The sequence below is a fragment of the Talpa occidentalis genome, unplaced genomic scaffold, assembly GCF_014898055.3.
Source record: "Talpa occidentalis isolate TD23 unplaced genomic scaffold, MPIMG_talOcc4v2.1 talOcc4.14, whole genome shotgun sequence".
In the NCBI taxonomy this organism is placed as follows: Eukaryota; Metazoa; Chordata; class Mammalia; order Eulipotyphla; family Talpidae; genus Talpa; species Talpa occidentalis.
Window position 1 is genome coordinate 61,018,854 of NW_023601433.1, and position 26,370 is coordinate 61,045,223.

Genomic DNA, 26,370 nt, shown 5'->3' on the forward strand with positions numbered 1-26,370 from the left:
GACCATGTTATACTTTAGAGTCTCAGAACTTATTCATCCTATAGCTGAAAATTCGCACTCTTTTACTGACTTACCCTATTTCCTTCACCTCCCAGTCCCAGGCAACCACTTTCATATTCTGTTTCTGTGAGTTTGACATAAATGATACCATGTGGCATTTGTCTTTCTCTGACTTACCTACTTCGTATAATGTCCTCTGTTGTCCATAATGTCTTTCTCATGGCTGAGTAACATTCCAGTATCACATCTTCTGTAACCATTCATTTGTTGATAGATGCTTAGGTTGTTTCCATATTTCAGCTGTTGTAAATAATGTAATGAAGATGGGATCTCGTGATAGATTCTGAGAAGGGGAATTGAGTTAAAAGATATTTGTTTTAAGGTACCATGATGGCTTTGAGAAAGATTTTTACTTGTATGAGCATATCCATCATATTATATGCTTGCTAGTGATTATCATTACATTTGCTAACTTGAAAGTCTAAAACACAATCTTTTTCTTAAAGTAATCAAGGTATTATAAGAAAACGATGTTTGTTGATTGAAGGTCCCAATCCTGCATTTGTCCAGGTCTTTCAAACCCTCACCTGGGTGGGAGATGGTGAGTGTGATCTACCTGGCTAAGGGATGTCCACAGATGTGCTGTAGATGGGATAAATTAGCTGGGGGTGGTGTGCTGAAGACAGTGTTCAGATGAGATTTTAGGGCAGTTGCCTGTTTCTTTTGGTTTGACTTTCCTGAGTAAATGAACTTCTCTGTCTCATTTTCACCTAAAATTTAGAAAGGCACCCGAGAAATCATCTGTTTCAAACCTCACCATCTCAAATGAATGGAATCCATCTTATTCTTAAAACCCCAGGGAACAGGAGATTCCGTAACCATGAATGATTTTACTATGCATGTTCTTCAAACCTTGGCAGACATGATTTCATCAATACCACCCTTCCCCCACTTTTTTTTTTTTTTTAATAAAAGAAGGAGGCTGAATTGAGAAAACTAAGCCCAATAAGGTGAGGTTGCCAACCTGAGGCCACTTACTGGAGGTTCCAAGAATAGAATTGGGTTATCCTGACACCCACTGACTTTGGGCAGGAACATTTTCCAAGTTACTATGAAAAGTGGGAAAATCCACTAGTTAACCAGAGCCAAGTCTTGTTTCCTGACTTTTCCACAGATTTTCTTAGCAGCATGCAGGGCACACATTAGAAATGAGTCAGACTTGTGGTTTTCCTAAAGCATAAAGCACTGTGCACAAATAGTTATCTCCGCATTGGGCCTCAGTGGATTCTGAATGGAGCCAAAAGTGATTCAGCCTTAGATCAAGAGAGAACACACACACACACACACACACACACACACACACACACAGAGAGAGCTCCTACTAATATTGTAAAAACTGTTTTTTCAGTTTCTTAGAATTTCATTTTATACATTGGATTTCATATATGGATTTAAAAAAATTTTTAAGATAAACAGTGACCATCATTGTTATTTTCTGGCTGTGTCTCTGGGTGGATACTACTTTCATAGCAACTTTACTGATTCACTTGAGTTTTAGAAACATTTTTAGTAAGCAATGAGGAATTTGATATCACACATTTTCTAACCTCAGTGAGAAGTCATATCCATGAAATTTTAAAACGATGATATTTTTGCATTAGAAGTAGAAGCATGACATAATAGCCCTTTTAATATTTTATATTTAGGGTCCATTTCAAATGAGTGAACATTATAACATTGTAATACTTTTTTATTATTTTATAAATTATAATATTTGTTTTTATAACTCCAGCAAGCATGCACTGATAATGGTTTTTTGGATTAGTAAGATTTTTAGGTAAGTGAGGTTTACTAATTTAACCCTTTGGGACTTTTTGCTGGCAAGTTTAGTCATACACACACACACACACACACACACAATTTTAATGAGTTGTCTAGAAAAGTGCAACATCCCAGACTGCTTGGAGTTTCTGCTTATTTCTGATAGTCTTTGTCTTGCCAAAGATTGCTGTGTAATCTAGGGAGATTGAGAATTTCAGGAGAAAACTCAGACAACTATAGCCAATACCAAGTTATGAACCTGCCAGAGAGCGACTCTGCTTTGCTCCTATAAGTGAAATTATCAGATGTATTTTATTCTGTTTCTGGAGGGCTGTCATCTTTACTGTGAGTTCCCGGGGTAGCTGGGACAACCCAGCAGTCCAGGGCTCTGGCCGTCAGACATGGGGGAGTGTGGCGGGCACAAATGGGCTTCTTACTGCATCACCTCAGCCTCTGCTCCACGAGCTTGCCTCTCACCTCCCTCTACAAACAGTAAATGCCTTATTTCCCATCATGCTTAGAGAAGCCCCTTTTACTAGTTTGAACTGTATGTTCAGGGCCCTGCAGACTTGATTATAAAATCTCCTGCCTGACCATGCCTTTCTGAGAAGGGAATGCTGGCACCAGGGAGGTAGAGGCTCCAGGTGGTTGCGCTTGGCTCCTTCCCATATTCATATCCCTGGGTAGGAAGAACTTCCTCAAGCTTGGACCAACTCATACTGCTCTGTGAGCTCATGAAAGGAGTAAGTTATATTAATAAAGAACCCAGCTTAGAGAGCTGCTCTGCAGGTCAAAGCCCTTGTGGGTGGAGCAGGGGCCTGTGCTTTCCATCATCAGAACATCAGCCCTGGGTGTTCCCTGAGGGGCACTGTCACGGGGTGTAACCAGTACATCCAGGCCATTGACTTCTGTTTCAGTTTGATTTGTGCCTCATTTCACTGTCTATTGTTTATGCCAGACCATTTCCTTTTATTCTTTTTGATAGTTTCCAATTATGACCTTGTAGTTTTATTTTAGTCTTTTGAAACTAAGCATTGGGAAATGACTTTTCATTGATCTTTGGTAGTGACACCATATGAAAATTCTTCTTGTGGTTCAACTAATATGAGATAAATCTGTAGGCAATGAATCTTTAGTAAGGATTTTTGTTGTGTATGACAGGAGGGATGAAGGATGGAATCTTGCCTTTCTCTGGTTATTCTTGATTTTCAGCGTGTGTTCTTAATGAGATAATTACACAATGATAAAAAATAACTCACTAGCTCTGGCTGAAGGTGCCATGTCCATGAGCATTAACCTACAATAACAGGTATTACGAGGGCACGCCGTTCTCTGCGTGTGAATGACTGCTGTGTTTCAAGTGCCAGCACGCCATCGGGACTCCAGCCAAAATGGAAAAGAAGCTTGGAGCTTCAAAAAAAAAAAAATAAATAAAATAAAAAAAAAAGACCTTACAGATAAGAAAATAGTATTTTGAATTATGGGAATCTTTTTCCAATGTGAGCTTTCTTTAGGAAATATTGGGTTAAGTAATGATTTTTCTTCATAAAATTTGCATAATAGTACTCACTTCTTTTGTGGTGCCCGGGGTTGCTTATGTGCATGGAGACTTCCAGCAAGGATGATTTTATGCTGCAAAGTAACCATGGAAAGAGGGGGCTATTTATGCTCCTCCTGTACTTCTAGGTGTTTGAGTTTTCCTCTTGTACTGCCCACGTACCTCATTTACTACCAAAGTGGTCACTTCACAGTATGGAAAAGAAAGTCTCCTTAAATTCTACCTGGTAACAAATTATGTTTTTTCTCATCACCAAGTGAGATGCCAGGTATTCAGCTCCTCTGGAAGTGTCAGTGAAAGAATTTAGTTTTCTTCCATCCAACTGGATTGAAAACAGCTTGAAATGTTAGCCTGAATTCTCATAGTTGGATTAAAAATAAAAAGAAAAGAAACCATTCCTTTCAGATTTGTGCAGACAGACACGAATGGTTTACCCTGACTAATTTGGTTATTTCATAGTTTGGTTTCTGTGGAATTGAAATCAAGAAAAAGATCCTGAATCGTGTGTATTTGAGTGTAGGGAGGCCCTTTGGCTAGTGCCTGGATTATGACATTTGTGTCTATTCGGGCACATCTCTTGCCTTCCTGCTAAGTCTTGATCTCAGGTCAGTGTCTCCCTTCAAGGCCAGATGTCTTCACTCAGTTTTCCACTCAGCCTGTGCACCTCCTCTGCAGAGACGTCTCCCCTAAAGGTCTCGGCCGCCTGCTGCAGGACACTTTCATTGTCACATGTGCACTGAAGTCCCCACTTCAGCCCAGTTCTCCTTCCTGAGTTCTAGCCCTTACATTGAGCAGCTCTCTGGATATCCCTAGATAGTCAACCCCCCCATCTCAAGTGAACCCCACCCTGCCTCACGCGAACCCTCTCTTGCCATCCTCCCTGTCCCCTACACCTAAGTCCTCTGTCTCTGGCCAGACATCCAGACAACATTTGGGTTCCTCAACCTCTCATCTCTCCTCCCAGCCCCCATTTCTAATCATTCTCCCACATCTTACGTTTCAATTTCAGTCTCTTGAATTTATCTGTTGACAATCTCTGCTCCCTTCCCCCCATGCAGTGAACTCTTACCATCTTGGCCCTGAATTTCTCCAGTAACATCTTTTCTGCCTTCCCTTTCTTCTCTCTCAACCCTGTCTAGTTTATTCCCCAAGGTGATTTTCCTGAAGCCCAGATCTGATCACGTTGCTGCTCTGCTTACATCTTCCAGGGACTTCCCAGGGCCCATGTTAAGTCTCAGCTGCCTTAGGTGTCATGTAAGTAGAGTGACCTTATGTCTGGTGTTTCTGGGACAGTCCCAGTTCGTGTCTGTTTCTGCAACCTAAATATGTCATTCATCTTGTCCTGGTTTGAATTATGGACTATAGGGTTTTCCTGCCCGTTAGGCCTTTCATGCACACCTGCCCTGTCACATCTGTTTCAGCCATGTCCAGCCTTTAGCCTTTCAGGTCCACCTGCCTGAGTCTGGTCCACCTTCCCCTCTAGGCCTGGCTCCTGCACCCTCCCTCGGGCACTGCTTAGATTTATTGCATCCAGAAACCTTCCCTGCTCCCTCCTCCACACTACACAAGATATCCCCTCTTTGCTGTCCCCCTCCACCAGGCTCCTTGCCTCTTACTGCCTTGCATTCATGCCTGCCCTTTCTTTATTTCACTTCTCAACTAGATGTACTAGATTTGCATCTCCTTGAGGACAAAGGACTATAACTTGGTCACTGTTCTCCAAGGTTCTCCCAGTGCCTGCTGATATCAACAAATATTGATGACTATTTGTGAAACAAGTGAATACATGGGCAAGGTAAAAGTAGATTACTCCCAAATTTAAAAAAATGTCATTCATTAGTCATGCCAATTCATTTATGATGACAGGGAGACTTTTAAATCCTGCACGAGGGACAATTTTGAATGCCAAAGAACTGGGAATACATACTAGAAAATTCTCATTCTGCTATTAAATAATTCAGGTTCACTGTGATTGTACTAGAGAACAGACCATGCCAGGTATATGTCACCTCTTTAGCTAACTTTAGCTGATCCTGGTATTATTTTACAGTTTCCTCTTTAGCACACTCTTCACCATAAGCTGTTATTTTGAGCTCTGCAGATTTCTCTTTAATGAGATATCTTGGAACTTTGGAATAGTGAAAGTGGAGATGGAGTCAACCCCCTGACACCAGGAAGGCATGCCCCCCACTTGCTTTTTGAATTAAACTGAGCGTTTTAGGTCACTGCAAGTAAATGCTTGTTAAAGACTTATGCCTCACAATTCATTATAATCAGAGTCTTTTTCTTTTTTTTTTTTAATATTTATTTATGTATGTATACAAGAACTGGGGCATAGGCCAGAGGTGCAGGGGGTGAGAGGATTCACCAGAACAGAGTGGGGAACAGAACAGGCAGACTGACTGAAACACACTGCTAAGGGGAGCAGCAGGCAAGGCAGGAGAGGTCCACTACAACATGTGGGTTGCTCCCTGGCCAGGGATCGAACTCGTGCTGTAGTGGCTGCAGACAGCTCCGTAGATTGCATCTTAACCCCTTGCGCCACCAGGGAGGCCCCTCAGAGTCTCTTTTCTTATCCCACTTGCAAAATTCTGCTCATATCTTTCCTCAGAGGGGTGCACTCCTTTCTCTTTCTATCTAGCCAGAGAGACCAGCTTCTCTCTCCTGGGTGGCTGCAGTACTTTCTAGTGGTTTCTCTCTTTCACTCTGTCCCTTTTCAATCTGCTCTCTCCATGGGCAACTAATGAGGCCAGGGAAACAGCTTCTATCGACTTCTTACCACCTCAGAATGTAAGCCAACAACCTCACTTTGGGCCAAACCACCAGGTGTGGTGTGGCTGTTGTCCCCTCCTCCAGACCACTGTGACCACAGCCATCTCTTCTGGTCCTGCCTCCTGTACTTCCCACTCTGGCCACACTGGTTCCCATTGACTCTTCCAGCTTCCAAGCTCTTTCCTAGTGCAGGACCCTGTGCCTACTCTTCTTCTTTTCTGATGCTGCTGTCTCATCCCCCACGCTGTCTCTGCTGAGCTGGTTTCATCTCACACCTCAGCCCACAATTTAAATGTCACCACCTCAGAGTATTCCCTCCTGACCTCCACAAGTAGAACCCCTTCCCCCACATCCCCATAATCCCCGAGACTCTACACATCATTCTGGTGTCCCTAGCACTTAATGCAGGGGCTGGCAAACAGACACCAAATTCAGGTCTGAGGAGGGTGTGAGGAGGACCACACCGGAGCATCTGGAATTCAGGCAGAGGTTGTTGCCTGCAGCCGTATTGTCCCTGGGGTTTCTCCTCCAGGTGCACCCTGTTCCGTGCATGCTAGACTGCCTGCATTTATGTAATTGATAGACTTGTATAGCATCCATGTGGGCAGAGGAAACAGCTCTCAGATCAACCCGGCACCACCCCAGTGCAGGGGCTCCTAGGGGGCTGTGGGGCACCTGCTCTTCTGCTTTATCTCCCATTTCTAGTCCTGCTTGCTTTCTCCTCTTATTTTTTCCCAGCTTCTGACTTCCTTTCCTCAGATGACTTGCATACATAACAGTGGAGGTGCCCACACACCTTTTCTCTCTTGCCATTCTCTGTCGGACAGAAGTCAGCAGCCAGGATAATAGTAGAAAATCTGTATCACTTCAGATCCGCTCTTTCAGAATCTGTGAGCTCTTGGATGGGATTAAGCCAGTGTTGACTTTTGTTCTCTCCCTGAGAAGGGTTGCTCAGCAAAGCAGTATGATAAGTACCGGAGGGAAGTTGTGGCTAAGAGAACAAAGCGTTACAGGCACATGCCCTGTTTGCAGGTGAGCTGATGTAGGTGCAGCTCTGTAGCCCAGAGTTTTTCTCCTTACGAGAGTGGGAGGGGTCAGTGTGCTACAGAATAGTGGAGTTTTTGCTAAATCAATTAGCCTTAATCCCAGGTCATTTGAATTAATTATATGACTTTCCTTTCTTCCTGCTTGTGGCCACATCTGTGGTCTGAGACTGAGGCATTATGTTGTTGATTTTGCCAATGAGGAAACTGAGGCCCAGAGCTGACCCACTTGAGCACCATGTGCTTCCTCCCCTGAGAGTCCACCTGTCTGGATCTCTCCTTGCTTCTCTCTGGGGCTTTCCAGTCTTAGAGCTTTTGTGCATAAATGATTGATTTTTTTTTAAAAGATTTATTTATTTATTTACACAAGCACTGGGTACATTCAGAAGCGCAGAAGGGTGAGAGAATTCACCAGAGCCAGGGGGAGAGCAGAGCAGGCAGACTGATGAAGTACACTGCTGAGGGGAGCAGCGGGCGGCAGGAGAGGTCCACGTGCTATGTGGGTTCCTCACCCGGCGGCCTGGGATCGAACCAGCACTGCAGAGGCTGCGGGCAGCTTCGCAACACAGTGCTCATCTGCTGTGCCACCGGGGAGGCCCAATGATTGATATTTTTAAATGCTTTTATTGGGTTATGAACAACAAATTAGGACATTTGCCTCATTTCCTTATTTTTAAAAATGCATGCTTCCCCCACCTTGCCCTCATGGCCTTATTATTGTTGTCGACAAAGGAAGAAAAAATTAAAACAATAAAGTAAAATGTGGAAGGCAATTTTGAGGGAAAGTTAAGCAAACACTCATCTCACCTCTGCACAGGCTATGCGGGGCTGGGAGCTATTTTTCACAGTGGGGCGGGGAGCCCATTACTAAGGGCAAAAGTGAAGCAGAGACCAACGCTTCTAACTCGTTCATTACTGAATGGAAGGAGGTGCAATTGCTAGAGGGAGCCAGGGCCTGCTAGGGGTCTGGACCACAAGGCTCTGATCTTCATTCAGTCATGGAGGTGAGAGCAGATGCAGAGAAATGAGGACCAGGAGACTGAGGGGGGTATGGCACTGATTCTCAGCCCCCACCAAGGGAACCCATTCATCACACGCTGCCAAGAGGTAAAAAGTGACCCTCCCCAAGGAATAGTTTGCTTCAAAGATTCAGTGACACTAAAGAAAAACCCGTGTGACCCAGCCACCTAGTGAGGGGCAGCCCGAGGCAGTGTGGCAGGGAGAATGTTCTCTGATTCCAGGGCCAGCGACCTAGGGAGAGGTCAGCGCTTTTATTGCCCACAGGACCACATCTGCCTTTTTTCCTTCTTTTCCTCTTCCCTGAAGGGATTGCTTGGGAGAGCTAGAATGATGTTTACTACCCAGCTTTTTATATTACATTTTAATATTTACTGCCTCCTTGCTTCCTTTGAGGATTTGAGGACATTCTCAGTAACATCTGGCAGCACCTCTTTTACTCTCAACCATAATTTTCCTTTCAGCCCATGTGTTGGGGTCTAGAGTCAGGTCACACTTGGGAAAAGACAGCTGAGAAGGCTTCGGTGCACCTCTGAGCAGAGCCAGCTGTGCTGAACCTCTGGGTCAGGTATCATGCGCTGGGAAAAGGACTTTGGGTCCATCTGAAGAATCAGTTTCCAGTTTACAGACTCTTTGGGAAATGCTTCTCCCAGATACTGCGGGCTATTCGCTTTTGGTGGTGGTGAGAGAGTGGGGGCTGTTTGACCCACAGGCATAGAATGGAACTTGCTGGTGGCGGTGGGGAGACAGTGGCAGAGAGTACCCCCATCTCAAGAGACTGTGATGCTCAAGTTCTCCTCCATCGTCCCATATTTGCTTTTCAGGTGACTCTGGAGCATGATTCCAGGCTCATTTGTCTGCTGTCTGTGTTTATGGACCTCTGGCAGATCCAAGTAAGGGCTGTGGCCAGGTTGGAAGCTTCTAGTTTCTCTTGCTAGTGGGAGTGAGTGGATGAATGCTGTCAGGGTACCAGCACTGCCTCTGCTGCTGGAGCTGTCAGGGTTTATTCCCTGAAGATTGCTCACGCTTACCTTGTCACCTGTGCACTGCTCTCATTGGGCCCAACCCGTGCTTGGCACCCCTCGAAGCCCAGCTGTCAGCCAGCTGCTCCAAAGATGTTGACATCAGCTCCCACACAGCAAGGGGAGATCCTTTGGGAGACTCATGTAGAAGGTCCATGGAAATGCAGATGCTACATGGTGATTTAACAATCTCAGAATGGAAAGGACCTTAGACTATGCCTAGTGTGTTCTTGGCACATGGGTAGGTGAGACATGAGTTATGTCATTTCACTGGGAAAAATCGACCAATCCCACACCAGGTGCCAAGTCAAATGTTACCTCCACCAGCCTCAGAAGTACCCTCTATGTATTTTTCTCTTAGAGGTTAAGAGGTCTGAAGAAACCCCATCCACCTGGGAGAAAACTTTTTTACTCTTTGCTGCTATCAAGCTTAGCACTTTCCTGTAGACCTGCTGGCCTTTGTCATCACTACCAAGTGCCGATCATGGACCACAGGATTTAATCACCAATGACTAGTATTTTCCCATCTGCCCATATTTCCTCATCCAGGTGCAGTGTTGTTTTTTTTCCCCCCCTCTTTTCTTCCAGAATGGAAGGATTTGCTGTATTTTACATTTGCTTTTTAAAGGAAGATGGCGTAGGCTTTCTTAGGTTCCTCTTACTCATTTTTGTTTAATAAAACAAAGATGAAATTGACTGAGGGAAGTGGACAGTTCCAAAGCATGGAATTTTGGAAAGCTTATTCAGGATTCACTTGATTTGAGGGGGCCTGGGAATATTGTTGGTATCTTTCCAAAATGCCTTACATGTGACTATTCAGAAAGCTGGCACTTGGTGTATATTTGCCAAATGAAAATCACAGAAAAGAAGGAAAGCAAGGCCACAGATTCTGAGCATTTTTGCAGCAATATTGTGAGGTTATTTTTATATGTTAACTAGACTAAGTGGATGCCAGATAGCTGGTGAAACATTAGTTCTGGGTGTGTCTCTAAGGGCGGGTTCAGGAAAAGATTAGTGTTCGAATGGATGGACTTGGGGGGTGGGGGGTGAAAATCACCTTCCCCAATGTGGGTGGGCATCATCCACTCTTTTTTTTTTTTTTTTTTTTAGATTTGTTTATTTATGCATACTAGAGCTGGGGTAAAGGCCAGAGATGCAGAGGTTAAGAGGATTCACCAGAAACAGAGCAGGGAACAGAACAGGCAGACTGACCGAAATACACTGCTGAAGGGAGCAGCAGGCGAGTCAGATGTCTGCTGCACCATGTGGGTTGCTCCCTGGCCAGCTGGGGTGCTGTAGAAGCTGTTAGGAGATGGATGAATGCTCTGTTTCTCTTCTTGAGTTAGGACTCCATCATCTTCTGTCCTTGACATTTTAGCTCTTGGTTCTCAGACCTTCGAACTCTGGGATTTAAACCATTTACTCCCCTGCCTTTGGACTCAAACTGAATCACTCCACTGGCTTCCCTACTTCCCCAGCATGCAGATGGTAGACTGTGGGATGTCTCGGCCACCATAACTGTTTGAGCCAATTCCTGTAATAAATCTCATATGTATTTCTCCATATCTCCCTTGGTTCCATTTCTCTAGACAACCCTGGCTAACACACGGAACGATGAACCTGCAGAACAGCCCCAGGTTTGCAGCTTTGTGTCTTGCCTTCTTAGCTCTATGTCTTGGGGTACTAGGTGTCAATCTACCCTCACCTCCATGTATGGCTGTGTTTAGAATCGCAGCATAAATTGGAAAGAATCCTCTAGGCAAGAATTAACAACTAACCTTTCAGGCAAGAATTTCAGGCTCCCAGCTGCTTCCTTCTGTCTAAGTTTGGTTGGACAAGTGTCTCTTCAGAGGTGTGAATGGTCCTCTGATTTTGAAGTATCATCCATTCCTTAGTGTCATGGGAGGAGAGATGTGCTGCTCTTGTCTACTAAGTGAAGGGTTGGGCTTTGAGGATCTTTGGTATCTGTCAGTGTTTAGTTGATTAGTCACAAAATAACTAGTAAGGCTCTCTAGCATTGGCTGTTAGGGATCCATGAGACTACCCTCAGGTCTGGTGATTCACTAGGGCTCACCGTAGCTGTGCTCATGGCTTTGATTTATTGCAGTGAAAGGGTGTGGATCAGAGTGTATGCACAAGGAGTTGTGACCACAGCACATGTGAACTGCTTTCGACCAAGAAGCTTGTCGGAGACTCAGCAACCAGGGATTTAAAAAAAAACAAAAACGAAACATTATTTTTCTGAGCTGTTTTACGTTCACAGCAAATTTGAGCAGAAAGTACAGAGATGTCTCATACACACCCGGCGCAAGACCAAGCTCCCCCTTATCAAAATCCCCTTCATTTGTTATAACTGTTGAACCTACAGGGACACATTATCATTGCCCAAATTCCATAGTTAAATTTAGGCTTCACTCTTTGTGCTGAACATTCTCTGGGTTGGGACAAGTGCATGATGACATGTGTCCTTCATTATAGTATCGCACAGAGTATTCTCACTGCCCTAAGAATCCTCCATGCTCCACCTACTCATCCCTGTCCTTCAGCTCCCAAGTCTCTGAAAACCCTATCTCTACAGTTTGGCTTTTTGGAGAATGTCACTACAGTTTTCAGATTGGCTTCTTTACTTTAGACTTTTTGTAGACAACTGGTCATGTAGTTGATCAGCACACCCAAATTCCAGAATCTCAGAAGGAAAGTTGGCGGGCGGGGACTGTGGGGGGGGTCGCACGTATCCCATGGGCTTGTGTATACAGTTTAGGCACAGGGAGCTACTCTGATGAGTTCAGGTGCAGGAACTTTTCCAAATCCAAGGTGTCAGGTATCAGCCAAGGACCAACTTGCCAATGGACCTTTCAGTGAATAGGAATCAGGCCTGCCCTGCTAACTCTCTCTGAAGATCCCACCAGGTAACGGGCTCATCACAGAGCCATTCGGCAGCTGAAGTCACAGGCCCTTCCTCGTCAGTGGTCCTCTTCCTTGTCATCTTTCACCATTGAACCCCAGATCTGCCTTGGGAAAGACTTCATTCTAAGCAGCCCTTGGTGTCTTTTGTCTACCTCTGGTACTTTCCTTCACTCTAGGTAAATGACTTAATTTATTCTCTGCCCAGATGGAATTATGTAGCTGATTATTGTCCTCTGAGAGGGAAGAAAAAAATGCATAATTCGCTGGGACATGACTTCAGTTCCTTTTTTAAATGGTATATGCAGCTACTGAGAAAACCCTTTTTGTAAACACAGGTGGTTCTATCAGGAGGGGTCCCCAGGCAGATCTTTCTCGTGGTAACATTCCTGTTTGCTGTGACCCCTTTTCTATTGTTTCACTGGTCTTGGACTTGAACATTGTGATTTTGCCTATTACTGCTGACCTTGTATGCTGGGGTAATGATTCTATGTTTTTGATGCTGTCCTAGGGGTTAACGTTATTAGGAACCATAGCTCCTTGTAGAAATGTGATTGATTTGTTCCTCTTAGCATAGAGGAAACCTAACTCTTTCTTTCTTTCCTTGCCCCATTCTACCACCCAGTTAATCATTTTGACTTTAGCTAAAAAACAACAAATAATGAAATTTGCTTTTGGGCATGGAAATCAAACCACACCCTTGGATAGCAATATCACTTTAATTTTTTTAGAAAGCCATAATATGTCTTTTTGGTTTTGCCTTTCTCCAGAATTTTCCCAAGATCTGAGCCTTTTGGTGCAGGATTCTTTCCTTGCTTCCCTTCCCAGTTAAAACAGAGCCATGTACCCTCGCGTTTAGGAGACTGTCTTCTGGGTAGGACAGACATCACGTGCTCTTGTCTGCATCTGCCAGCAGCTATTACCCCACCTCCCAGTGGCCGGCCAGCTCAGGCCTATTGTTCTGTATACCACAGGCTAAAATTATTTTTTTTTCCACAGCTCATTTTTGAAGTTACTGCGATAGGTGCTTCTGAGGATAAAAAGACTGCATTGTGTCTCAGGGACCAGAATGGTTGTTTGTTGTGGTTTAATATTTATTGAAAGCACATGTCTCAGGGTACAAGGATTGATGAGGGCCAGACAGTGAGAATCAGATGTTTTCAAAATTATTCTGTGATTGCACATCCCTTTATATCTATAGTAAGCTTTATCACCATTCAGTGAACTATGGAGATTAAATTGATAAAGGCTGCAATGTGTGCTTTTTATTGTTTGCCTGCATTTTGGGACTTGGTTGCGAGAACAACTTGCTCTTAGTATTTTCTCTGAGCCTCCCCCCCACCCTGTTAGCATCATTGGTGTGAACAGCTGCTAAATGAACAAGATTTTATTTTGTTTTTTCTATTATTTAAATTTTTTTAAATTGGTATTTATTTTTTTAATTTTTAAAAATTTTTTTACATCATTGTTCATTTTTATACAATATTTGCTTCCCCACCCACTCAGGTGTAGTCCCCATAGAGTTTCCTTCACCAATGCACCCGTGCACCATCACCTCAGTAAAAATTTTATTTATTACCTTTTTTTTAAAAGATTTATTTATTTATTTATACAAGCACTGGGTACAGTCAGAAGCGTGGGAGGGTAAGAGAATTCACCAGAGCAAGAGCGGGGAGCAGAGCAGACAGACCGAAGTACACTGCTGAGGGGAGCAGCGGGCGTGGCAGGAGAGGTCTGCGCGCCATGTGGGACCCTCCTCCGGTGGCCGGTGATTGAACTGGCGCTGCAGAGGCTGCAGGCAGCTTCGCAACCCAGCGTTCAACCGCTGCGCCACCGGGGAGGCCCTATTTTTTTACTTTTTTAAAGATTTATTTACGTATGCATACAAGAACTGGGGTACAGGCCAGAGGTGCGGGGGAGGTGAGAGGATTCACCAGAGACAGAATGGGGAGCAGAACAGGCAGAAGGACTGAAATACACTGCTGAGGGGAGCAGCGGGCGAGGCAGGGGAAGTCTGCTGCGCCATGTGAGTATCTCCCTGGCCAGGGATCGAACTCTTGCTGCAATAGATGCAGCTAGCTTCATAGGTTTCTTCTTAACCCTTTGTGCCACCAGGGAGGCCCTAAGTCAAGATTTTAGAGTGGTTTATATTTGAACTTGGTGGTGCTGGAGGCTGGAGGGGGCGATGACTTCATTTCTTCTGCTATGTCTTTGCTGCCAGACAGTCTGAGGAGATTTCTTTTTTTGTCTAAACAAAACAGGTAAGAACTGAGTGGTCCAACTTTACCAACCTGAGCTAATCTTCAAATCTGGTGAAAGGTAACGTTGTGGCCGCTGGCCTGGGGTTCCTTCCTCCTGGCTCCTCATAAAGGTCACCTTCATATCATGGGATAATCATGAAACATCAGATCTATTGCTTGTTTTTCTCTTCATCATGCTTGTTAAATGTTAGTCCTTTTGGATTTTTTGTTTGTTTGTTTAATTTGCTGTGATAAAAAAGCAAACTCGTTCCCCCCTTTTAGTCCAAATGTAATTTTTCTTCACCTGTGCTCCTCTGTACTCCCAGGAGGAATCTGAACCCTTCAAGCACTTGATAATAGTTAAAGTAAAAATCTCTGAAACAGAAAAGGGATTGGAAAGCCATAAGATGACTTTCTTGCATGAAAAAGGTGGAAAAAAGGGAAAATTGCAATTTATTTTTTAAAGTATAAAAGAAAATTTCTTTGATGTAAAAAAACAGCAACAATAATTCTTCAGTCTTACTAATGAATTGGAATGGACCAATCTCAGTAAAATCCAAAATACAGGCTCAAATATTCATTCATCTTTTTCAGTAATTTTCTTTTCTCAAAATATTGATTTCTCTTAAACATTACTTAAAAAGCGAAACTTTATTCAACCAACATTTTATTTCAGACAGACCTGGAAAACCCTTTCGTTATAATCACTCTATTTTGTTGTCACTCCAAACCTTGACCATTCATCACCCGAGTTCTCTATGTCTGGAGTCTTTCCAACAATAGTGCTCTTTTAGATTGAGAAAGGCTCTACGTGGAGTGTTTTATTCTTCTTTCATTTTGTTGTCTTTTCTGACAAGGAAAAGATCAAAAGGGAGCTTTCACCCATTGTTGAACATTTTTGGGAAAGTGAAACCTGCCTCTTCCATTTCCTTTGTAAGGAGGTTCATATTAGAAGTGAAAACACCTGGGGCCTCCCCGGTGGCGCAGCGGTTAAGCACTGGATTGCGAAGCTGCCCGCAGCCTCTGCAGCACTGGTTCGATCCCCGGCTGCTCCCCGGCCACCAGAGGAGGGTCCAGCATGGCGCGCAGACCTCTCCTGCCGCCTGCTGCTCCCCTCAGCAGTGTACTTTGGTCCTTCTGCCTGCTCTGCTCCCCGCTCTGGCTCTGGTGGATTCTCTCACCCTCCCGCACTTCTGAGTGTACCCAGTGCTTGTATAAATAAATAAATAAATCTTAAAAAAAAAACACAAAAAAGAAGTGAATACACCTGGAAAATTTCACAAATCAGTCAGGAAAGGAGGGCATGATGCTAGATTCCAGCAACACTCTAAAATAGTTTTTTTTGCCTCCTTTTCATCTTATATTTTCTTCTAATTTCCTTTACTCTTTCCACTTTTCCCCTTCACTAGTTTTTCCCTCATCTTTCCCTTCAGTGATTTTAAGCCATTTTCTGTTATTCCCTTTAGGTGTTATCTCACAGCAATTGAGAAAAGAGTAACATACCTCACAGAGATAGATATTTTGTGAAGGACTCTGGATGACAGAGCCAAGGGAATTAACTTTCAATAGTGAAATTTTTGCTTGAGTTGGAAACATATTGATGAGCAAAATATTTTCCCAGGGATTACCTGTAAGATTTATTCAGTATTTGTGGAACAGAGATGATAAGAGGCCTGCTGTGTTCCAGGCACTGGGTGCAAACATACAGATGGATAAATGATCTCCCTGCAGTGTCAGGGAAGGGGAGAGACACGTGTAGAAATGAATGGTTACCATATAATGTGGTCACTGCCTTGATGGAGGCAAGACACATGTCCTGCTCATGTGCATGAGCAGGGCAACTAGTTTGGGAACCTCCATTTCTCTGGTCTCTGAGATTTTGATGAGGAAAATAAATATGCTCTGTGGAGTTAATGTGAGAATTCTGAAATGAAACAGTCATGGAATCTATTTAAATCCATCAAGGTGACAGTTTAGTTCAGCTTAGCTTTGGTTGTGCCTTTTTTTTTTTTTTTTTTTTTTTTTTTTTGTGGTTTCCTTGGTCATGAAGGATGGGCTTGAATTGACTGGTTTCAGGTAGCTTCGCCATTATTGACTATCAGATAGAGAGCACCAGAGTATGGGCAAGAAAGGGGAAGACACAGCTGGGCAGTAAACACTTTCCTTTGGGATTTTTTAAGTATTACTATGTAGTAATGTTAACACACATTTTAAAAAGATTTATTTATTTATGCATACAAGAACTGGGGTACAGGCCAGAGGTGTGGAGGGTGAGAGGATGGATTCACCAGAGTCAGAGTGGGGAGCAGAATAGGCGGATTGACTTAAATACACTGCTGAGGGGAGCAGCAGAAGAGCCAGAGAGGTCTGCTGCACCATGTGGGTAGCTCCCTGGCTGGGGATAGAACTTGTGCAGCAGTGGCTGCCGATAGCTTCATAGATTGTGTCTTAACCCCTTGCGCCACCAGGGAGGCCCAACATACATTTTTAGATAGGAGACTGTCCCATGTTTTTTCCCGACTTGCCCTTAGCCATCATAATCCTTGCATTTGCACTGCTGTGGGAATAAAAAGGAAATAAAGATTCCTATTTTTTTTTTTTTAGTGTCAAAGTCATAAACTATGCCTTGATAACTTCAGAAAACTGTAACACTAATGTTTTATTGTTAGTATAACTTTTAATTGCCTTCCTTATCTTTGTGCCTCACTTGCTTTCTGCAGTGGAAGTTAATACTGTTTTGAAAGTCAGTTCAGAGGTGAATGAACGAGACTCTCATAAAAGCAGATGTAGACATGTTGTTGGCATATCATGAATGTCAAATACTAATTTTAACAATAGTAAATTTTTAGAGGGAATGACAAGTTCCCAAGTAGTGAAAGGAAGATATTTAGTGTGAGAAGCTCTTGTTATTTGTAGATACCGTGGTCCATTCTGTTGCAGATAGGACAGATAGCTTCTTTGCCCCAGTGCCATCATTAGTCAGCCTACTGATTTTTTTTTTAAGGTTATTTATTTATACAAGCACTGGGTACAGTCAGAAGCGCGGGAGGGTGAGAGAATTCACCAGAGCCAGAACAGGGAGCAGAGCAGGCAGAAGGACTGAAGTACACTGCTGAGGGGAGCAGCGGGCGGCAGGAGAGGTCTGTGCGCCATGTGGGACCCTCGCCTTGTGGCTGGGGATCGAACCAGCGCTGCAGAGGCTGTGGGCAGCTTCGCAACCCAGTGCTCAACCGCTGTGCCACCAGGGAGGCCCAGCCTACTGATTTTTGAAGAGGCTCAGATTTTTCAAGTAGGGCAGTGACCATGATATACCTCCTTTTTTTTCTTCTTCTTTTTTTTTTAAATATTTATTTATTTATGCATACAAGAGCTGAGGTACAGGCCAGAGGTGTGTGTGGGTGTGGGCGTTGGGGGGGTTGTGAGAGGATTCACAGAGAGAGCGGGGAACAGAACAGGCAGACTGACTGAAAATACACTGCTGAGGGGAGCAGTGGGCGATAAGGACAGGTCTGCTGCACCATGTGGGTTGCTCCCTGGCCGCCCAGGGGTTGAACTTGTGCTGCAGAGGCTGCGGATTGCTTCATAGTGTGGTGCTTAACCCCTTGCGCCACCAGGGAGACCCCCTCCTTTTTCTTCTTTTAATATAAGGAGGCTCATGTCAGTAGTTACTGAACCATTTGGAGTTAGAACTCCTGGTTCTTGTTGATCTGGATTTCAGTCCATACTTTTCCTTCCATTCCATCCAACATCACCTCTTCTTTACCTTTTAAATTCTGATTTCTTTTGTGAATTCTGTGACTTCTAAGGCTACACGAAACACTTTTACCTTCTTTCTATTGGGATAATTGTGCTAAATGTTGGGAAGGACTAAGGATAATTGGGCTAAATGTCTGAACAGGACTCAAGATCCTTCCTTCAGGTACTCTGCCCAGTCCATCCTGAGGCACCTCATTGGTGTCCGAGATCTGTTGTTTGGATTTAATTTTTATTTTTATATGTCATTTTGTCTTTGAAGACCCAACTTTAAAGAAATAATTTGATTGTGATGATTCATTCAAAGTTATTGTCTGCCAGCAACTCCACTCCTAGGTGTCTATCCAAAGAATAAGAAAATGCTAATTGAAAGGGAAACCTGGACTCCTGTGTTCATTGCAGCACTATTTACAATAGCGCAGCTGTGGAATAATCTAAGTGTCCAAGTCCAGACAAGTGGATCAGAGCCAGTGATGTGGTTTATGTACACGAGGAATACCACTCAGCTATCAAAGACAATAACCTCTCGCCATACGCAGCAACGTGAGTGGAACTGGAGGGGGTAATGCTGAGTGAAATTTCAGAAGGAGAAAGACAAATACCGCTTATATGTGGAATATAGAGAAACCAAATGAAGGGTCAGATGGAGCCAAGCTGACAACAACCTCTAGAAAGCAGATTATAGAACTGAAGCTACCAGATGGAGAGGCAGAGGTGGCAGGGCAAGAATAAAGTTGGAGGGGAACAAAAGATTATGGGGGTAGACTGTGGGTGCTTTGGTGGTGGGTGTGGCATGGTAACAACACCTGAAGGGCAGATTATGTACCTCTAAAACACAAATAACCATGTAAACCAATGTTAACAATAAGAAGTCATGGTTCGTACTGGGAAAATTAGTATGGAAGGTTGAATTCACTCTCCCTGATTTCCCTTTGTGTGTGTGAGTGTGTGTGTGTGTATGTTTGTGTGAGGGTGTGGGGCACACAAGAGAGCACAGCCTCAGGTCTGTGCTGCCCGCTGGGCAACCTCTGGTAGTTCTCTAGACAGGAAATTTGCAGAGCTGCCTGGACTTCTCGCCCAGGTTTGTTTGGAGAGGAGTGTTAAGCAGCGCTTGAATGATTTGAATTTTTCATGAGAAAAACAAAGTGAATGATTTTTTTTTTTTTTGCTAGAAGACATTTTGTTTGGCTTATGGGGCAGGTTTGGTTTTTCTTTTACCTATTGTTTATAATCTTTTTTTTTACTATTTTTATTTTTATTTACTTTTAATATTTATTTATGCATATAAGAACTGGGGTGTAAGCCAGAGGTGTGTGGGTGAGAGGATTCACCAGGGAGAGTGGGGAGTAGAACAGGCAGATCTACTCAAATACACTGCTGAGGGGAGCAGCGGGTGAGGCAGGAGAGGTCTGCTGCACCATGTGGGTAGCTCCCTGGCTATCCTGGGATTGAACTCATGCTGCAGTGGCTGGCAATAGCTTCACAACATTGTCTTTAACCCCTGAGCCACCAGGAATGCCCTTCACTATTTCTAAAGACAGCAATCAGAAGGGGTTAATCCTTGGACCATTTTTTCCAGTGAAGGACACTGGGTGTGGCTATCAGAATGGAGGGTGGCCATAAGGAAACCATAAGGTAGAGGCATCAAAAATGCTGACTCTGTCCCTCAGGGATCTAAACTCTCTGTGCCCTGGATGCATCATCTATAGATGGAAACAATAATCTCATTAGCTGTTGTGGTATTTAACTGAGATCATTCTTGTAAAACATTAGAATAACCCCTGGTATATAGTAAGCAGCCCATGATTATTATTTTATGGTTATGCACGAATTCTTTTAGGTCACATTTCCATGCTATGGAAGATTCTAGTTTCTTTGATACTGATGTGGTCTTTGAAGCTTGAACAAATTTTCAAATGTGTCAGTATGTTTGACCATGACTTGGTTATTTGGATCAGAGAAGAAGGTCACTTTGTAAACTTATTCTTTTCATCAGAGCCCAGTTTGCTGCACTCTGTTGACTTCAAGCCTGAGTAGGCAGAGCACAAATGGCCCTCTCGCAGGCTGTGGTATAGCTGTAGTAGCTGTTCTGGTGTTGAGGGGCTAAAATATTGGAAACGGTCCTGGAGGATGATGCTTGGCAATTAACCACCTTTATTACTTACCAACTATTTGTATTCTGGGTCATATCAGCTGTTTATCCATCCATCCATCCGTCCGTCCGTCCGTCCGTCCATCCATCCATCCATCCATCCATCCATCTATCCGTCCATTTGTTTATTAAACTTACTTCATTTCTTAAAAATGCTTAGATATTTTAAAGTAAATTATAGATCTTCTTGTAGCATTGTTCACAGTAGCCAAGATATCGAAGCCACCTATGTATATATATGAACAGATGAGTGGATAAAGAAGATGTCATGTGTACACACACACACACACACACACACACAAAATGGAACATTACCGGGCCATGAGAAAAAAAATTCTGCCATTTGTGGCAACAGGGATAGACCTTGAAGGTGTTATGTTAAGAAATAAGTCAGCTAGAAAAAGATAAACACTGAGTGATACCCTATATGTGGAATTTTGAAAAGCCTTACTCTTAGAAACAAAGTAGAATGATGGTTACTAGGACTGGAGCACTGGGAAAACAGGGAGATGGAGGTGGAAGGGTACAAAGTTATAGTTAGCTGACTAGATCTAAATATTCTCATCACAAAGAAAAAATGATAATGATGTGACTTGACAGAGATGTTAGCTAACGCTAGAGTGGTAACCACATTGCAATATACAAATGTGGCAAATCAACATATTGTGCGACTTAAGCTTAGATGTTGTGTGTCAGTTATATTGCAATTGATAAAAAATACATTGATATTCCTTCCCTAGTAATATCTAGAATGAATACTGGCAGCATCCTTCCAAGGAAGGAAGCGATGAAAGAAGTTTCAATATATGATCAAAGTAAAATTTAATATTTTTTAATATGCTCTAAGAGTTCATATTCAGGTTTCTGCAGTTGTGGTCAGGTCATATACTGAATTTACTTTATTATTTGAGTTGATTCATAGGGGGATCTAGGAGGTAGAACTAACTAAATGATGCCAAGGGCTCACTTCAACATGAGTATAATGTTGAATATTTTTCAGAATTGCTTCTCTGATTTTCTTCATTTATCTCTTGCTCTTGGAGAAGGATTCCAAGTTTATAGAGATAAACTATGACTCTAACATGACGAAGTGGACGTTTGGAAATTCTTTGGTTCATGGAATCAATTAAGACAGGTCAGGAGTCCCTCAGACTGGGCTTAACTTACAGCTTTGGGCAGAATGATCATCCACATGGTGAATAAATTGTATACTTGCCAGAGAGAAAGGGCAGTGAGTTAGTTTTAGGTTGAACAGGTTTGGGGCTTGCGTTTCCTGCCCCCCTGAAATGTTCATAATGCCATTTAGATTGAGAACTTGGACAGTCGATTTGATTTCGTTTTGTTTTGTTATTTGAGACTCTGGTGTTTCATTCAGGAGACTAAATGCTGGGTCTCTCAGGTTTCCTGTCTAAGGAAGCTCCCATTGTTCTAGAATAAAGGAATGAAAAAGTCATGCTTTGACTGCTTAGTGGGTATCAGGTGCTGGAACCCCAGAGGTCACCAGTGATATTGGCACATTGTGCATCTGTTCACACAACACCTTTTTAAAGTGAAATTTTCATTGAAATATAATCTATACATTACACCTTTGGGGACCACATCTCACTTTTGACTTACATTGAACCTTGCTATCCCAAATCCCTGCAGTTTTAAGTAAGACCACTATTAATACATTTTATCATTGAGCCTTCCTCTTTTCTGAAATGTTAATTTTTATGCATCTAATTATCATGTAATCTTGTTAGAGCTACTACTCTAAACCAGTTAGTCAAGATCTTTTAGAATTCCAAGTATTTCTCCTGATTTAACTTCAGGTCAGCCACCAATAGGATGATCCTATCCTCTGTATCTCTGTCCAGGACTCCATGAGCTGTGGGTGCTGTTGGAAACCCACCCTCATTGGCTTATTCCTTTGGATGTTGCTTTGAAGTTGTTCACCATCCATCCAGCTATTCCTCTGCTGGCACATTCTTCATTTCCATCATAAGGCCATCATTTGGGAACTTGTCACCATGTCATACGCGCGTCAGTGCATTTCATCTCATGAAATTTAGATACCCATTCACACTTTAAAGGAATTTGATTGTTTTTTGTTTGGGGCTATTATGTACAAAGGATGAAAACATTCTTGTGCATGCCTTAGGTGGATGGAGTGAGAGTTATTGGTTAGGTTAACTAACTGTCCCTAAAATTGGAGTTTACATTCACTTGCACACACACATTGTCACATTGTCTATACCAAATGTTTTTTTAAATTTTTATTATTTTTAAAATATTTTTGTTTATATATTTTTTCATCATTGTTCCTTTTTAAACAATGTTTGCTTTCTACCCCTCCCCCCAAGTGTAGTCCCCATAGAATTTCCTTCACCACGGCACCCTTGCACCATCATCTCAGTCCCCTGTGCTCCTTCCTCCCTCCCTCTGATCCTGCTCCCTCCTCCTCCCCTGCAGGATGTCTCTGGTTTATAATTGTCTGCTTGTTTTTGTTTTGTTTTGTTGTGTTGTATTTTATATTTTTTAAAAGATTTATTTATGCATACAAGAGCTGAGGTGTAGCCCAGAGGTGGGGAGGTGGTAGTGAGAGGATTCACCAGAGACAGAATGGGAAACAGAACAGGCAGATTGACTGAAATACACTGCTGAGGGGAGCAGTGGGTGAGACAGGAGAGGTCTGCTGCGCCATGTAGGTCACCTCCCTAGCCGGGGATTGAACTCATGCTGCAGTAGCTGCGGATTGCTTCATAGTCTTAATGCTTAACCCCTTGCACCCCAGGGAGGCTCAGTGTTTTCTATTGTTATTATTTTTCCCCCATGTCTTATTTGATTTCCTTCTATTCCTCTTATCTATAAGTGAAACCATCAAATATTTTTCTTTTTCCTTCTGACTTGCTTCACTGAGCATAGTTCCTTCTAGCTTCATCCACTTTGCTGAGAATGGCATGAGTTTATCTTTTTGATTGCTGAATAGTATTCCATTATGTATATATATACCACATCTTCTTGATCCAGTCATCTATTTTTTGGGCATTTGGGCATGCCAAATGTTTTAATGTAAATTGAAGGTATTGTACAAACAAAGGAATGAATTTAGTCTGGTACACTTGTTTTTAGCAAATCCACATGAGTACAAAAGCAGATCACTGCTTCTGTGCACTTTCACTATTATAAATATTCTAAGCCAGAGGGCAGCTTCCTGATAGCAGAGATTCTTATGTGAAACTGTATTGTTTCCTTCTGCCTTCTCTAGAAAACATGGGAAAAGAATCTTTTTGTTAATTCTGCAAATAGTCTTTATTTTCTAATTTTAGATTCTCATTGTGGAAAAAAAGTCATGAATTACTAAAAGCTCTGAGAATATAAACTAGTTTTGGGGGTCCCCTGAATCAGAATGAATGAAGTTTTAAATATTTCATCTACACTTTTCTTTCCATATTATTTTGTATATTGCGATACATTTTTTTTTACTGATTTATAATCCGTGAATACTGTTAATAAAAATGTAATTTCAATTCTATTAACTAGAAGTGAAATTACTGGAGGGAAATTCTAGTAAGTTGCTGGAGGAAATCTGTTAACCTAGAAAGTTGATGCTTAGAAATAGAGGAGGAAACTGAACTCTAGTCACCATTGCGGGAATGCTACATTGATTTAAGTTTTAAAAGAGACTGTGTTTTCTGAAAGTAAAAATTAGGTTAGTACTCCCCTTGACATGAATAGAAAATGTTCTAGTCACCTATGCTACACACATACATTTAAGGTATCGTGGTCTCGTTATAGCATCCAATGATTTTTAAGAACCTACAGGAGGGGGATCTGACTGTGCACCAACAGTACAGATGGATTTGTCCTCTGACCCCACAGTCCTGTTTCTGGGAATCTTTCCCACCTGTACATGGTAATGCAATGACATTGATACAAGGTTGTTATTGAATTGAATGTTTGCATAACACCTAAACATTGAAAGCCACCAAATGTCCATTAGCCAATAAGGCAGAGGTTGGAGGGTGGTACATAGCTACAGGGGAATGCTACACAGTTGTCAAAAGAGAGCAGTGAAGTCCTACATTGTGACATGGGTTGATGTCCAGGTAGATTTTCAAAATGGAAAAAACAGTGCATAGAGTATACTGCCCTTTGTGTAAGAAAGGTAGGGATATGAAAATATGTAGGTGAATTTTCTTACATTTGCATCAGGAAACACTGGAAGGATAAATAAGAAACTAATAAAAATGCTTTCCTGTAGTGGGCAGAGGCGAATGGAGGAACTGGGACATGTGAGGATGACTGCTCTGCAGGCATCGTTTTTTGTTTTGCTCAATTTTTGAAAAATGCAGAAAACATTCAATTAACCAGCCAGCTAAAGTGAGCAAGCATGCCCTTGGACACTGATTGAGACCAAGGTTAGGTGGTGGAAAGTGAAGCTGGTTGAATACACCATGAAAGGGAGAAGCTGTTCACTGCATATCTTTTTTTGAAGCTAAGTCAGTGCTTTCAATCACTCAGTCAGCAAATACCTATTGAGCCAACCTGCCAATCCAATGTGCCAGGTACTATTTTAGGTGCTGGGGATACAGCTGTTGGTGGGAGCCGTGATATCCAGGCTTTCATGGAGTTGGCATTCCTGGAGGCACAACCAACCAACCATCAGGGGAGGGAAGTGAGAGGAGTCCACACTGAGGCCAGAGGGGAGGTGAATTGCTGAACTGTGTTCCTCTGTATCCGTGGTGTACACAGGACCAGAAAGTACCGTGAAATCTCACAATTAATCCTTTGCTACAGCAGTCAGGATTTCAGCTTACCTTAATGTCATTATCACCAAAGTTAAGTTTCAGTAAGTAAAAAACACACGGTAGCACTCACTGTACCTCCTCTACTGTGCTGACAAGAGACTGCAATTTAGTGGAATAAAAAGTTGCTTTAACCATTATGTTTGTTTTCACAACAGTGGGGCAATATGGGGTTGTTATGTATGTGATTTGTGTCTATAACCACAGGTTATTAAAGAGACAAGCTATTACTATGACAAGTCTATTATTTTTTTTTCCATTTAAGGAGTGACTACAGGGCCTCCCTGGTGGCGCAGTGGTTGAGCGCTGGGTTGTGAAGTTGCCCGCAGCCTCTGCAGCACTGGTTCGATCCCCTGCTGCTCCCCGGCCACCGGAGGAGGGTCCCACATGGCGCGCAGACCTCTCCTGCCGCCCGCTGCTCCCCTCAGCAGTGTACTTCGGTCCTTCTGCCTGCTCTGCTCCCCGCTCTGGCTCTGGTGAATTCTCTCACCCTCCCGCACTTCTGACTATACCCAGTGCTTGTATAAATAAATAAATAAAATAAAGTAAAATAAAATAAATCTTTAAAAAAAAAAGGAGTGACTACATATAAATTTTTCCTTTAGCATGACATATTTGTTACAGAAATTGTAACCCCACATACATGCCCACATACACACATGCCCCCCCACCACACACGTACACATATATCACACACCCACACACACTCGTATACCACACACACATGCACACACAAACCACACTCATGGAATTGGCATTCCTGGAGGCACAACCAACCAACCATCGGGGAGGGGAGTGAGAGGAGTCCACACTGAGGTCAGAGGGGAGGTGAATTGCTGAACTGTGTTCCTCTGTATCCGTGGTGCACACAGGACCACACAGCCCTCACATTCTGTTTATCTTCATGGTAATTATTGTCTAGAAATACCAGGGAGTTATTGCTATCATAGATAATATAGACATTTGAAACCTATTTCTCTTGCATTTATTTTCTTTTATTCTAGTCTTTTATTGGCCGATTTCTCTTTCATAGTTTCTAAATCAGATGAAAGAGTCATGTGATTTTTTTTAAAGATTTATTTATTTATGCATAGAAGAACTGGGATGTAGGCTAGAGGTGCGGGGGTTGAGGGGATTCACCAGAGACAGAGCGCGGAGCAGAACAGGCGGATCTACTGAAATACACTGCTGAGGGGAGTAGCAGGTGAGACAGGAGAGGTCTGCTGTGCCATGTGGGTCAGCTCCCTGGCCATAGTGGTGATAGCGCTGATATTTAACCCCTAGGCCACCAGGCAGAC

General features: G+C 42.9%; 1 protein-coding gene and 1 non-coding gene across 4 annotated transcripts in view; both read left to right on the plus strand.

The window, feature by feature from the left end:
* Positions 1 to 26,370, plus strand: part of CAMK1D (calcium/calmodulin dependent protein kinase ID) — a 363,622-nt gene that overhangs the window by 52,250 nt on the left and 285,002 nt on the right. The gene's annotated exons all lie outside the window — the stretch shown is intronic.
* On the plus strand, positions 23,953 to 24,077 carry LOC119245422 (U6atac minor spliceosomal RNA). The gene has a single exon (XR_005125350.1). It is a non-coding gene; the product is annotated as a U6atac minor spliceosomal RNA (small nuclear RNA).